Source organism: Armigeres subalbatus, chromosome 2, assembly GCF_024139115.2.
Source record: "Armigeres subalbatus isolate Guangzhou_Male chromosome 2, GZ_Asu_2, whole genome shotgun sequence".
Classification (NCBI taxonomy): domain Eukaryota; kingdom Metazoa; phylum Arthropoda; class Insecta; order Diptera; family Culicidae; genus Armigeres; species Armigeres subalbatus.
Window position 1 is genome coordinate 176926121 of NC_085140.1, and position 14628 is coordinate 176940748.

Here is a 14628-nt window from a genome sequence, read left to right on the forward strand (position 1 = left end):
GGCTCGGCCGCCTCCTTTCAAGAGGCTCGGATGCCTACTTTCAAGAGGCTCGGAAGCCTCCTTTCAAGAGGCTCAGAAGCCTCTTTCAAGAGGCGCAAAAGCCTCCTTTCAAGAGGCCCGGGAGGCCCCTTTCAAGAGGCCCGGATGCCTACTTTCAAGAAGCTTGGGAGCCTCCTTTCGCGAGGCTCGGAAGCCTCCTTTCAAGAGGCTCGGAAGCCTCCTTTCAAGAGGCTCAGGAAGCCTCCTTTCAAGAGGCCTGGAAGCCTCCTTTCAAGAGGCCTCAGAAGCCTCCTTTCAAGAGGCCTGGAAGCCTCCTTTCAAGAGACTCAGAAGCCTCCTTTCAAGAGGCTCAGGAAGCCTCCTTTCAAGAGGCTCAGAAGCCTCCTTTCAAGAGGCCTGGAAGCATCCTTTCAAGAGGCTCAGGAAGCATCCTTTCAAGAGGCTCAGAAGCATCCTTTCAAGAGGCCTGGAAGCATCCTTTCAAGAGGCCTCAGAAGCCTCCTTTCAAGAGGCTCAGAAGCCTCCTTTCAAGAGGCTCCTGGAAGCCTCCTTTCAAGAGGCTCAGAGCCTCCTTTCAAGAGGCTCAGAAGCCTCCTTTCAAGAGGCTCAGAAGCCTCCTTTCAAGAGGCTCAGGAAGCCTCCTTTCAAGAGGCTCAGAGCCTCCTTTCAAGAGGCTCTGGAAGCCTCCTTTCAAGAGGCTCCAAGCCTCCTTTCAAGAGGCTCAGAAGCCTCCTTTCAAGAGGCTCAGGCCTCCTTTCAAGAGGCTCAAGCCTCCTTTCAAGAGGCTCAAGCCTCCTTTCAAGAGGCCTCAAGCCTCCTTTCAAGAGGCCTGGAAGCCTCCTTTCAAGAGGCTCGAAGCCTCCTTTCAAGAGGCTCGAAGCCTCCTTTCAAGAGGCCTGAAGCCTCCTTCCAAGAGGCCTGGAAGCCTCCTTTCAAGAGGCTCAGAAGCCTCCTTTCAAGAGGCTCAGGAAGCCTCCTTTCAAGAGGCTCAGAAGCCTCCTTTCAAGAGGCCTGGAAGCCTCCTTTCAAGAGGCTGGAAGCCTCCTTTCAAGAGGCCTGGAAGCCTCCTTTCAAGAGGCTGGAAGCCTCCTTTCAAGAGGCTCAGGAAGCCTCGTTTCAAGAGGCTCAGAAGCCTCCTTTCAAAGAGGCTCAGAAGCCTCATTTCAAGAGGCTCAGGAAGCCTCATTTCAAGAGGCTCAGAAGCCTCCTTTCAAGAGGCTCAAGCCTCCTTTCAAGAGGCCTCAGAAGCCTCCTTTCAAGAGGCTCAGAAGCCTCCTTTCAAGAGGCTCTGGAAGCCTCCTTTCAAGAGGCTCGGAAGCCTCCTTCAAGAGCTCAGAAGCCTCCTTTCAAGAGGCTCGGAAGCCTCCTTTCAAGAGGCTCAGAAGCCTCCTTTCAAGAGGCTCAAGCCTCCTTTCAAGAGGCTCAAGCCTCCTTTCAAGAGGCTGGAAGCCTCCTTTCAAGAGGCCCGGAAGCCTCCTTTCAAGAGGCCTCGAAGCCTCCTTTCAAGAGGCCTCAGAAGCCTCCTTTCAAGAGGCTCCAGCCTCCTTTCAAGAGGCTCAGAGCCTCCTTTCAAGAGGCTCAGAAGCCTCCTTTCAAGAGGCTCGGAAGCCTCCTTTCAAGAGGCTCAGAAGCCTCCTTTCAAGAGGCTCAGAGCCTCCTTTCAAGAGGCTCGGAAGCCTCCTTTCAAGAGGCTCAGAAGCCTCCTTTCAAGAGGCTCAAGCCTCCTTTCAAGAGGCCTGGAAGCCTCCTTTCAAGAGGCTCAAGCCTCCTTTCAAGAGGCCTGGAAGCCTCCTTTCAAGAGGCTCAAGCCTCCTTTCAAGAGGCTCAGGAAGCCTCCTTTCAAGAGGCTCAGGAAGCCTCCTTTCAAGAGGCTCAGAAGCCTCCTTTCAAGAGGCCTGGAAGCCTCCTTTCAAGAGGCTCAGAAGCCTCCTTTCAAGAGGCTCCAGCCTCCTTTCAAGAGGCTCGAAGCCTCCTTTCAAGAGGCTCGGAAGCCTCCTTTCAAGAGGCCTCAAAGCCTCCTTTCAAGAGGCCTGGAAGCCTCCTTTCAAGAGGCCTCAGAATCCTCCTTTCAAGAGGCTCAGAAGCCTCCTTTCAAGAGGCTCGAAGCCTCCTTTCAAGAGGCCTGGAAGCCTCCTTTCAAGAGGCCTGGAAGCCTCCTTTCAAGAGGCTCGGAAGCCTCCTTTCAAGAGGCTCGGAAGCCTCCTTTCAAGAGGCTCGGAAGCCTCCTTTCAAGAGGCTCGGAAGCCTCCTTTCAAGAGGCTCGGAAGCCTCCTTTCAAGAGGCTCGGAAGCCTCCTTTCAAGAAGCTCGAAAGTCTCCTTCCAAGAGGCTCGGAAGCCTCCTTTCAAAAGGCTCGGAAGCCTCCTTTCAAGAGGCTCGGAAGCCTCCTTTCAAGAGGCTCGGAAGCCTCCTTTCAAGAGGCTCGGAAGCCTCCTTTCAAGAGGTTAGGAAGCCTCCTTTCAAGAAGCTCGAAAGTCTCCTTCCAAGAGGCTCGGAAGCCTCCTTTCAAAAGGCTCGGAAGCCTCCTTTCAAAAGGCTCGGAAGCCTTCTTTCAAGAGGCCTCAGAGCCTCCTTTCAAGAGGCTCAGAAGCCTCCTTTCAAGAGGCTCGGAAGCCTCCTTTCAAGAGGCTCAGAAGCCTCCTTTCAAGAGGCTCGGAAGCCTCCTTTCAAGAGGCTCAGAAGCCTCCTTTCAAGAGGCCTGGAAGCCTCCTTTCAAAGGCCTGGAAGCCTCATTTCAAGAGGCCTCAGCCTCATTTCAAGAGGCCTGGAAGCCTCATTTCAAGAGGCTCAGAAGCCTCCTTTCAAGAGGCTCAGGAAGCCTCCTTTCAAGAGGCTCAAGCCTCCTTTCAAGAGGCTCAGAAGCCTCCTTTCAAGAGGCCTGGAAGCCTCCTTTCAAGAGGCCTCAGGAAGCCTCCTTTCAAGAGGCCTGGAAGCCTCCTTTCAAGAGGCTCAGAAGCCTCCTTTCAAGAGGCTCAAGCCTCCTTTCAAGAGGCCTGGAAGCCTCCTTTCAAGAGGCCTCAGCCTCCTTTCAAGAGGCCTGGAAGCCCTTCAAGAGGCTCAGAAGCCTCCTTTCAAGAGGCCTGGAAGCCTCCTTTCAAGAGGCTCAGAAGCCTCCTTTCAAGAGCTCAGGAAGCCTCCTTTCAATAGGCTCAAAGCCTCCTTTCAATAGGCTCAGAAGCCTCCTTTCAAGAGGCCTCAAGCCTCCTTTCAAGAGGCTCAGAAGCCTCCTTTCAAGAGGCCTGGAAGCCTCCTTTCAAGAGGCTCAGAAGCCTCCTTTCAAGAGGGCTCAGAAGCCTCCTTTCAAGAGGCTCGAAAGCCTCATTTCAAGAGGCTCAGAAGCCTCCTTTCAAGAGGTTCGTAAGCCTCCTTTTAAGAGTCTCTGAAGCCTCCTTTCAAGCGCCTTAGAAGTCTCCTTTCAAGAAGCTCAGGAGCTTCCTTTCAAGAAACTAAGAAGCCTCCTTCAAGAGGCTCGGAAGCCTCCCTTCAAGAGGCTCGGAAGCTTCCTTTCAAGAGGCCTCAAGCCTCCTTTCAAGAGGCCTGGAAGCCTCCTTTCAAGAGGCTCAGAGCCTCCTTTCAAGAGGCTCGGAAGCCTCCTTTCAAGAGGCCTGGAAGCCTCCTTTCAAGAGGCTCAGAAGCCTCCTTTCAAGAGGCTCAGAAGCCTCCTTTCAAGAGGCTCAGAGCCTCCTTTCAAGAGGCCTGGAAGCCTCCTTTCAAGAGGCCTGGAAGCCTCCTTTCAAGAGGCCTGGAAGCCTCCCTTTCAAGAGGCCTGGAAGCCTCCTTTCAATAGGCCTGGAAGCCCCCTTCAAACAGGCCTGGAAACCTCCTTTCAATAGGCTCAGAAGCCCCCTTTCAATAGGCTCAGAGCCTCCTTTCCAATGGGCTCAGGAAGCCTCCTTTCAAGAGGCTCAGAAGCTTCCTTTCAAGAGGCCTGGAAGCTTCCTTTCAAGAGGCCTGGAAGCCTCCTTTCAAGAGGCCTGGAAGCCTCCTATCAAGAGGCTCAGAAGCTTCCTTTCAAGAACTCAGGAAGCCTCTTTCAAGAGGCTCAGAAGCCTCCTTTCAAGAGGCTCAGAAGCCTCCTTTCCAAGAGGCCTGGAAGCCTCCTTTCAAGAGGCTCGGAAGCCTCCTTTCAAGAGGCTCGGAAGCCTCCTTTCAAGAGGCTCGGAAGCCTCCTTTCAAGAGGCTCGGAAGCCTCCTTTCAATAGGCTCGGAAGCCTCCTTTCAATAGGCTCGGAAGCCTCCTTTCAATAGGCTCGGAAGCCTCCTTTCAATAGGCTCGGAAGCATCCTTTCAATAGGCTTTCAATAGGCTCGGAAGCCTCCTTTCAATAGGCTCGGAAGCCTCCTTTCAATAGGCTCGGAAGCCTCCTTTCAATAGGCTCGGAAGCCTCCTTTCAATAGGCTCGGAAGCCTCCTTTCAATAGGCTCGAAAGCCTCCTTTCAATAGGCTCGGAAGCCTCCTTTCACAGGCCTGGAAGCCTCCTTTCACAGGCTCAGAAGCCTCCTTTCAATAGGCCTGGAAGCCTCCTTTCAAGAGGCTCAGAAGCCTCCTTTCAATAGGCCTGGAAGCCTCCTTTCAAGAGGCCTCAGAAGCCTCCTTTCAAGAGGCTCAGAAGCCTCCTTTCAAGAGGCTCAGAAGCCTCCTTTCAAGAGGCTCGAAGCCTCCTTTCAAGAGGCTCAGGAAGCCTCCTTTCAAGAGGCCCCAGCCTCCTTTCAAGAGGCTCAGAAGCCTCCTTTCAAGAGGCCAGGAAGCCTCCTTTCAAGAGGCTCAAGCCTCCTTTCAAGAGGCTCAGAAGCCTCCTTTCAAGAGGCTCAGCCTCCTTCAAGAGGCTCAGAAGCCTCCTTTCAAGAGGCTCAGGAAGCCTCCTTTCAAGAGGCCTCAGAAGCCTCCTTTCAAGAGGCCAGGAAGCCTCCTTTCAAGAGGCCTCAAGCCTCCTTTCAAGAGGCTCAAGCCTCCTTTCAAGAGGCTCAGAAGCCTCCTTTCAAGAGGCCTGAAGCCTCCTTTCAAGAGGCTCAGAAGCCTCCTTTCAAGAGGCTCAGAAGCCTCCTTTCAAGAGGCTCAGGAAGCCTCCTTTCAAGAGGCTCAGAAGCCTCCTTTCAAGAGGCCTGAAGCCTCCTTTCAAGAGGCTCGAAGCCTCCTTTCAAGAGGCTGGAAGTCTCCTTTCAAGAGGCTCAGAAGCCTCCTTTCAAGAGGCTCAGAAGCCTCCTTTCAAAAGATTCAGAAGCCTCCTTTCAAAAGGCTCAGAAGCCTCCTTTCAATAGGCTCAGAAGCCTCCTTTCAATAGGCTCAGAAGCCTCCTTTCAAAAGGCTCAGAAGCCTCCTTTCAAGAGGCCCGGAAGTCTCCTTTCAAGATGCTCAGGAAGCCTCCTTTCAAGAGGCCTCAGAGCCTCCTTTCAAGAGGCTCAGAAGCCTCCTTTCAAGAGGCCTGGAAGCCTCCTTTCAAGAGGCTCAGGAAGCCTCCTTTCAAGAGGCCTGGAAGCCTCCTTTCAAGAGGCTCAAGCCTCCTTCAATAGGCCTGGAAGCCTCCTTTCAATAGGCTCAGGAAGCCTCCTTTCAATAGGCTCAGAAGCCTCCTTTCAATAGGCTCAGAAGCCTCCTTTCAATAGGCTCAAAGCCTCCTTTCAATAGGCCTCAAGCCTCCTTTCAATAGGCTCAAGCCTCCTTTCAATAGGCTGGAAGCCTCCTTCAATAGGCTCAAAGCCTCCTTCAAGAGGCGTGGAAGCCTCCTTTCAAGAGGCTCAGAGCCTCCTTTCAAGAGGCTCAAGCCTCCTTTCAAGAGGCTCAGAAGCCTCCTTTCAAGAGGCCTGGAAGCCTCCTTTCAAGAGGCCTCAGAAGCCTCCTTTCAAGAGGCTCAGAAGCCTCCTTTCAAGAGGCTCAGAAGCCTCCTTTCAAGAGGCCTGGAAGCCTCCTTTCAAGAGGCTCAGAAGCCTCCTTTCAAGAGGCCTCGGAAGCCTCCTTTCAAGAGGCTCAGAAGCCTCCTTCAAGAGGCCTGGAAGCCTCCTTTCAAGAGGCTCAAGCCTCCTTTCAAGAGGCTCAGAAGCCTCCTTTCAAGAGGCTCAGAAGCCTCCCTTTCAAGAGGCTCAGAAGCCTCCTTTCAAGAGGCCTGGAAGCCTCCTTTCAAGAGGCTCAGAAGCCTCCTTTCAAGAGGCCTGGAAGCCTCCTTTCAAGAGGCCTGGAAGCCTCCTTTCAAGAGGCTCAAGCCTCCTTTCAAGAGGCCCGGAAGCCTCCTTTCAAGAGGCCCGGAAGCCTCCTTTCAAGAGGCCCGGAAGCCTCCTTCAAGAGGCTCGGAAGCCTCCTTTCAAGAGACCCGGAAGCCTCCTTTAAAAATTCTCAGAAGCCTCCTTTCAAGAGGCCCAGAAGGCTCCTTTCAAGAGGCCCAGAAGCCTCCTTTTAAAAGGCCCGGAAGCCTCCTTTCAAGAGGCTCGGAAGCCTCCTTTCAAGAGGCTCGGAAGCCTCCTTTCAAGAGGCTCGGAAGCCTCCTTTCAAGAGGCTCGGAAGCCTCCTTTCAAGAGGCTCGGAAGCCTCCTTTCAAGAGGCCTGGAAGCCTCCTTTCAAGAGGCTCAGAAGCCTCCTTTCAAGAGGCTCAGAAGCCTCCTTTCAAGAGGCCTCAAGCCTCCTTTCAAGAGGCCTGGAAGCCTCCTTTCAAGAGGCTCAGAAGCCTCCTTTCAAGAGGCTCAGAAGCCTCCTTTCAAGAGGCTCGGAAGCCTCCTTTCAAGAGGCTCAGAAGCCTCCTTTCAAGAGGCTCAGAAGCCTCCTTTCAAGAGGCTCAGAAGCCTCCTTTCAAGAGGCCTGGAAGCCTCCTTTCAAGAGGCTCGAAGCCTCCTTTCAAGAGGCTCAAGCCTCCTTTCAAGAGGCTCAGAAGCCTCCTTTCAAGAGGCTCAGAAGCCTCCTTTCAAGAGGCTCAGAAGCCTCCTTTCAAGAGGCCTGGAAGCCTCCTTTCAAGAGGCTCAGAAGCCTCCTTTCAAGAGGCCTGGAAGCCTCCTTTCAAGAGGCTCAAGCCTCCTTTCAAGAGGCTCAGGAAGCCTCCTTCAAGAGGCTCAGGCCTCCTTTCAAGAGGCTGGAAGCCTCCTTTCAAGAGGCCTGGAAGCCTCCTTTCAAGAGGCCTGGAAGCCTCCTTTCAAGAGGCCTGGAAGCCTCCTTTCAAGAGGCTCAGAGCCTCCTTTCAAGAGGCCTGGAAGCCTCCTTTCAAGAGGCCTCAAGCCTCCTTTCAAGAGGCTCCAGCCTCCTTTCAAGAGGCCTGGAAGCCTCCTTTCAAGAGGCTCAGAAGCCTCCTTTCAAGAGGCCTGGAAGCCTCCTTTCAAGAGGCCTCAAGCCTCCTTTCAAGAGGCTCAAGCCTCCTTTCAAGAGGCCTGGAAGCCTCCTTTCAAGAGGCTCAGAAGCCTCCTTTCAAGAGGCTCAGAAGCCTCCTTTCAAGAGGCCTGGAAGCCTCCTTTCAAGAGGCCTGGAAGCCTCCTTTCAAGAGGCCTGGAAGCCTCCTTTCAAGAGGCTCAAGCCTCCTTTCAATAGGCTCAGAAGCCTCCTTTCAAGAGCTCTGGAAGCCTCCTTTCAAGAGGCTCAGAAGCCTCCTTTCAAGAGGCTCAGAAGCCTCCTTTCAAGAGGCCTCAAGCCTCCTTTCAAGAGGCTCAGAAGCCTCCTTTCAAGAGGCTCAGAAGCCTCCTTTCAAGAGGCCTGGAAGCCTCCTTTCAAGAGGCTGGAAGCCTCCTTTCAAGAGGCTCAGAAGCCTCCTTTCAAGAGGCTCAAGCCTCCTTCAAGAGGCCTGGAAGCCTCCTTTCAAGAGGCTCAGAAGCCTCCTTTCAAGAGAGCTCAGAAGCCTCCTTTCAAGAGGCTCAGAAGCCTCCTTTCAAGAGGCTCAAGCCTCCTTTCAAGAGGCTCAGAAGCCTCCTTTCAAGAGGCCTGGAAGCCTCCTTTCAAGAGGCCTGGAAGCCTCCTTTCAAGAGGCTCAAGCCTCCTTTCAAGAGGCCTGGAAGCCTCCTTTCAAGAGGCCCGGAAGCCTCCTTTCAAGAGGCCTGGAAGCCTCCTTTCAAGAGGCCTCAAGCCTCCTTTCAAGAGGCTCAGAAGCCTCCTTTCAAGAGGCCTGGAAGCCTCCTTTCAAGAGGCCTGGAAGCCTCCTTTCAAGAGGCTCAGAAGCCTCCTTTCAAGAGGCCTGGAAGCCTCCTTTCAAGAGGCTCAAGCCTCCTTTCAAGAGGCTCAGAAGCCTCCTTTCCAAGAGGCTCAGAAGCCTCCTTTCAAGAGGCTCCAGAGCCTCCTTTCCAAGAGGCTCAGGAAGCCTCCTTTCAAGAGGCTCAGAGCCTCCTTTCAAGAGGCCTGGAAGCCTCCTTTCAAGAGGCTCAGAAGCCTCCTTTCAAGAGGCTCAGGAAGCCTCCTTTCAAGAGGCTCAGGAAGCCTCCTTTCAAGAGGCTCAGAGCCTCCTTTCAAGAGGCTCAGAGCCTCCTTTCAAGAGGCTCAGAAGCCTCCTTTCAAGAGGCCTGGAAGCCTCCTTTCAAGAGGCTCAGAAGCCTCCTTTCAAGAGGCTCAGGAAGCCTCCTTTCAAGAGGCTCAGAAGCCTCCTTTCAAGAGGCTCAGAAGCCTCCTTTCAAGAGGCCAGGAAGCCTCCTTTCAAGAGCTCCAGGAAGCCTCCTTTCAAGAGGCCTCAGAAGCCTCCTTTCAAGAGGCTCGAAGCCTCCTTCAAGAGGCCCGGAAGCCTCCTTTCAAGAGGCCTCAAGCCTCCTTTCAAGAGGCCTCGGAAGCCTCCTTTCAAGAGGCTGGAAGCCTCCTTTCAAGAGGCTCAAGCCTCCTTTCAAGAGGCTCAAGCCTCCTTTCAAGAGGCTCAGAAGCCTCCTTTCAAGAGGCTCGGAAGCCTCCTTTCAAGAGGCTGGAAGCCTCCTTTCAAGAGGCTCAGGAAGCCTCCTTTCAAGAGGCTCCAGCCTCCTTTCAAGAGGCTCAAGCCTCCTTTCAAGAGGCCTGGAAGCCTCCTTTCAAGAGGCTCAGAAGCCTCCTTTCAAGAGGCTCAGGAAGCCTCCTTTCAAGAGGCTCGAAGCCTCCTTTCAAGAGGCCTGGAAGCCTCCTTTCAAGAGGCTCAGAAGCCTCCTTTCAAGAGGCCTCAAGCCTCCTTTCAAGAGGCCTCCAGCCTCCTTCAAGAGGCCTGGAAGCCTCCTTTCAAGAGGCCTGGAAGCCTCCTTTCACAGGCTCCAAGCCTCCTTTCAAGGGCCTGGAAGCCTCCTTTCAAGAGGCTCAGAGCCTCCTTTCAAGAGGCTCAGAAGCCTCCTTCAAGAGGCTCAGAAGCCTCCTTTCAAGAGGCCTGGAAGCCTCCTTTCAAGAGGCTCAGAAGCCTCCTTTCAAGAGGCCTGGAAGCCTCCTTTCAAGAGGCTCAGAAGCCTCCTTTCAAGAGGCTCAGAAGCCTCCTTTCAAGAGGCTCAGAAGCCTCCTTTCAAGAGGCCTGGAAGCCTCCTTTCAAGAGGCCTGGAAGCCTCCTTCAAGAGGCCTCAAGCCTCCTTTCAAGAGGCTCGGAAGCCTCCTTTCAAGAGGCTCGGAAGCCTCCTTTCAATAGGCTCGGAAGCCTCCTTTCAATAGGCTCGGAAGCCTCCTTTCAATAGGCTCGGAAGCCTCCTTTCAATAGGCTCGAAAGCCTCCTTTCAATAGGCTCGGAAGCCTCCTTTCAATAGGCTCGGAAGCCTTCTTTCAATAGGTTCCGAAGCCTCCTTTCAATAGGCTCGGAAGCCTCCTTTCAATAGGCTCGGAAGCCTCCTTTCAAGAGGCTCGGAAGCCTCCTTTCAAGAGGCTCGGAAGCCTCCTATCAAGAGGCTCGGATGCTTCCTTTCAAGAGGCTCGGAAGCCTCCTTTCAAAAGGCTCGGAAGCCTCTTTTCAAGAGGCTCAGAAGCCTCCTTTCGAGAGGCTCGGATGCTTCCTTTCAAGAGGCTCGGAAGCCTCCTTTCAAAAGGCTCGGAAGCCTCTTTTCAAGAGGCTCAGAAGCCTCCTTTCGAGAGGCTCGGAAGCCTCCTTTCAAGAGGTTCGGAAGCCTCCTTTCAAGAGGCTCGGAAGCCTCCTTTCAAGAGGCTCGGAAGCCTCCTTTCAAGAGGCTCGGAAGCCTCCTTTCAAGAGGCTCAGGAAGCCTCCTTTCAAGAGCTCAGAAGCCTCCTTTCAAGAGGCTCAGAAGCCTCCTTTCAAGAGGCATGGAAGCCTCCTTTCAAGAGGCCTGGAAGCCTCCTTTCAAGAGGCTCAAGCCTCCTTTCAAGAGGCCTGGAATCCTCCTTTCAAGAGGCTCGGAAGCCTCCTTTCAAGAGGCTCGGAAGCCTCCTTTCAAGAGGCTCGGAAGCCTCCTTTCAAGATGCTCGGAAGCCTCCTTTCAAGAGGCTCGGAAGCCTCCTTTCAAGATGCTCGGAAGTCTCCTTTCAAGATGATCGGAAGCCTCCTTTCAAGAGGATCGGAAGCCTCCTTTCAAGAGGCCTTGAAGCTTCCTTTTAAGAGGCTCGGAAGCCTCCATCCAAGAGGGTCTCCTTTCAGGAGACACGATACTCTTCTTCAAAACGCGTGGAATTCTTCTTTCAAGAGGCGCGGAATTCTTCTTTCAAGGGGCTTGGAAGTGCTCTTTTAACATACTCAGTGGCATCCGTTTAAGATGCCCGTTGAAAGCATCCTTTCAATATGCTCAGAAACATCTTTTTAAGATACTCGGAAGCCTTTTTTTCAAGACATTCGGAGTTATTATTTTAAGATGATTGGAAGCTTTCTTTCAAGAAACTGAGAAGATTCCTTTCAAAGTGCTAAGAAGCCTTCATTGAAGAGGCTCGGAAGCCTTCTTTTAATAGGATCAGAAGTCTCAAAAGTCCTTAAAGTCTTGTAGGAACCTCAATACATAAACTTAATTTTATTTGGAAAGTTTCACGGTATAACGATCATTTCATAAAACTTTTCAAGAGAACATTTTCAAGAGAAAGGTTGAGAACTGCTGCTGTACTGAATATTATTTTCGCTTGACGTTCTTCCGGCATATGAACAACGGCAAATGATTTCTTCCACCTGGCAGCCACTTCGGTTTTATCTGTCAGCAATTTCCGTTCTTGGTCGCCATTAATAGTCTCTTAAAAACTTCGCATATCTTCGTGATGAAGCTTCCTTAATTTCATTATAGTACTTGTTTCATCTTTCGTACGATCAGCAGCAATCTGTCAGGATTCAGGAATAGGATGCCTCCTAACGATATCAGCATATATTGAACTTATCAGTGCTCTGGAGCGTGGCAAAGCGTGACAACTTGCCATAAGAGAAACACGAGATTAAATCCAATTTACAGAAAGGTCAAAAATATAATTTGAATTTGAATCTCACAAAACTTAATCAGAATTAATTGAATTTTGAATGTTTTTGATGTTGTAAGTCTTATGCTCTTCTTTGTAAGCAAGACAGCTGTCGAAACGACTCTAGTCTCCAGATGTATGGTCACTCAAACCGAATCTAGCAGTTGGTTAGCTTTGCTAGCAACGAGAACCTCTCAGAGATGGAATGTACCGTTCAACAGCTCATCAAGCATGTGTGAACTCTCACCAGTATTCAAATTCTGCCGGGTGATGCCGCCGCAAAAAGGTGACATAATAACATCGCTGGAGCATGAACACTCGCGAGATAGCCCGCGCGTGGTCAGCAGTCGTTTGGGAGCTTCTCTGAAAACGTGTATCGACCAAACGGTTTAGCATTCTGTATATAAATACGCACTCTCCACATATCAACGTTGGATATGATCGAGAATGAGTGACCAACTACTCTCTCTTGCCACAGCCACACGCGATCGGGGAACAGTGGTTAAGGTGGAATTCGCTGTTGGTCAGGACCAAGAATTGCTTTTCATTAGCTTTTAGTAATAAAGAACGAGTGAGTTGTACCATACATATTATGTAATTCATTCATATCGCAAACGACATATACTTCACCGACCATTGCTCCTTGAACAATAAGTTCTTCTTCAATTCATATCGAGCTTCTTTCACCTGTACGATACCCACTGTGCGCGGTCGATCAACAACGACCAAAACAACTCCGCTGCTACCGCCGCCGGTCGGTGGCAGCTGCTATCAGTCCGAATCCACCAAATAGGTCTACGAGAGTTCTCCTCCGGTAAGCGTGCCGCGCGCGAAATAATCGAACGTGCTCTCGTTCTGCCCATGCTGTGTATCGTCGCAAAATGAAAACGCCAAGGAGACTCCCGGCCGGGGACCTCCGACCCCTGCTGTTTGGCGTCTCTCGTGAAGTAGGTGGCTCTCGCTCTCACGGTCGGTCGATCCCGCCGAGGCTCCCCGCAGCTGGCTGATGCAGCGAAGCTGCAGAATCACAACAAACTTTAATACGTTTCCTCTGTTTTGAAACTTTTAGTACGATTTTTGTCGTCACCGGGTTTATCACGCGCGAATTTTCGAGTGGCTCACGCCGTGCGGATTTTGACAATTTTTGCGGGGAAGAACAACACACGTGGGTCAGTCGTCGAGAACATTTTTCGGGGGGGTTGTGGTTGTTTGAATAGCTTTTTCTTTACTTTATAGGTTCTAGTTTTGTTAAGTGAAGTGGATGCAGTTACCTTTATAAGTGCCTGCCAAATTTGAAGTTCAATAGGAAAAGTGAATCTCCGGGCGAAGTTGTCGAGTATTGTCAATTACCGTAAGTTGAATATGTTGAAGTGGTTTCATGGTTTGTTGAAGTTTTGATTGATAGCACCGCACGTACAGGGTCACAGTGAACATAATTCCGCAAATCAAGTGCCGCTTGTCTACGCTTCCACATGTCAATTGTTTCCAGTCGTCGTGTGTCGTACGAACTGCTGTGTGTTATTGAAAATGGGAAAACTTCGCAATTGCGACGACAGACGGATCGGACGGTTTGATTATGCTGCCATGGGGGTCATGTGTTCAGAAAAGTGCATTATCATTGAGAATCGGCGTTTGTCGCGCCGCATTGAGCTGGCGGCGGTTGTGATTGGATGAGAATTCGCGCTTTGTTTGGCAGCTTGTTTCTTGGCAAAACAATTAGCATTGACACAGTGCCAGTGTGAGTTGACGTACCGTGTTACATCTCTAAGCGTAACATCATCAGCGCGATTGCGGGCCCTGCCGGTCATCTGTTTGGTTATGGGAATGAATGTCGTCGTCGGCCGGAGCCGTTGCTGCTTTGAACACCTGACTGCGATTGGTTGCGCTAAAATTGATGAATTGATGCAACGCTCGTTGGACCTTCGATTGGGATGCAATCAATGAATCTCATGTTTAGAATAAGCTGCGCTTGGATGCCATTCAGATGAGCAGAATGTGTAGAGGCAGATGGCGTAATACACTTAAACCGCCTGATGGAGAAGCATCTAATTGACACAACGATCTCCCTAGCGACAATGATTCATAGTTATTGACATCTACTTTATTAGAACGTGCTGAGGATAAGTACATCTTTGTCTTTTTATGAGTATTTTGAACCCTTGAAAAGGATTTGCATCTGAGTACGATATATAAAAGACATAAAAGTGATCATATAGCCTAATATTTTTTTTCCCAATTTTTCCCTTTTTATATTACAGCATTTGTTATGGTATTTTTTAATATACTCAGAACATATCGTTTGACTCAAATACCCGAACATGACTCCGAACACTTCAGCTACAAAACAATTCAATACAACATTGGAAGAAAATGGTCAACTAAAAGCAATTGTTCGGAGTATTAGTCATGTTCGAAATGTGAGTAAAAACGGTAGTATCAAAAGATAATATGTATTCAATAGTATCTTAGATATAGATTTATTTTTCTGCAATTTTATCCTCTTTTCTCAGCGTACTTATAAATACACAGAAGTTTTTTTTACGCGGTTTTTTTACGCGGATATTTTTACGCGGTACCGACGTAAAAAAAAAGCGCGTTATTTAAAAAAAAACGACGTAAAAAAACCGCGCTATTTAAAAAAAAAACCCAATAGGTTAGACTTGGAAAATTTTATATGTTGGTGCCTACTGGGGGCTAAGAAAATTTTAAATTGGAACTTATAATGGCCCCGTCCCCGTGTTCCTATTTGTTCGCTAAGTATTGTTTGTAGGTCATAGTACGCTAGTATGGATCGTGATATGGTACATGGCTTTTGTGATATGAAACCTGGAATGTGTTCCGATCTATGCTCAAACTCATCCAAGAATCTCCTGAAATAAGGCCTTAAGATCTATGAAATAGGGCCTTGAGATCTATAAAGATCTGTCCTCTTGTTTAAAATATGGTACATGCTCGGTGTGACTCATAGAATAGATTGTGTTCAAAGCCTAAGTTATTGGTCATCTAAAAAAAAAATCTACACGCGTAACCATAGGTCTGTCCGCCTGTTTCAAATATGATACATGCTCTGCGTGACTCATAGAATAGATTGTGTTCAAAGTTTAAGTATTGGTCATCCAAAAAATTTCCGAAGAAAGGCCTTTGGATATATACACGTAACCAAAGATCTATCAGCCTGTTTCAAATATGGTACATGCTCTGTGTGACTCATAGAATAGATTGTAGTCAAAGCCTAAGTTCTTGGTCATCAAAAAAAAAAATCCCGAAGCAAGGCCTTTAGATCTACACGCGTAACCAAAGATCTGTCCGCCTGTATCAAATATGGTACATGCTCTATGTGACTCATAGGATAGATTGT

At 50.2% G+C, this 14628-nt stretch overlaps 1 protein-coding gene across 5 annotated transcripts in view; it reads left to right on the plus strand.

Moving 5' to 3' along the window:
* The first annotated feature begins 12085 nt into the window (after window positions 1-12085).
* Window positions 12086-14628, plus strand: part of LOC134211266 (putative mediator of RNA polymerase II transcription subunit 15) — a 194527-nt gene continuing 191984 nt past the window's right edge. For 3 of the 5 annotated variants that reach the window (XM_062687984.1, XM_062687983.1, XM_062687981.1), the window contains exons 1-2: window positions 12086-12439; window positions 12507-12621. The gene's annotated coding sequence lies outside the window, so the exon portion shown is untranslated. The remainder of the gene's footprint in view (window positions 12440-12506; window positions 12622-14628) is intronic. The other 2 variants (XM_062687982.1, XM_062687985.1) reach the window with 2 other exon arrangements.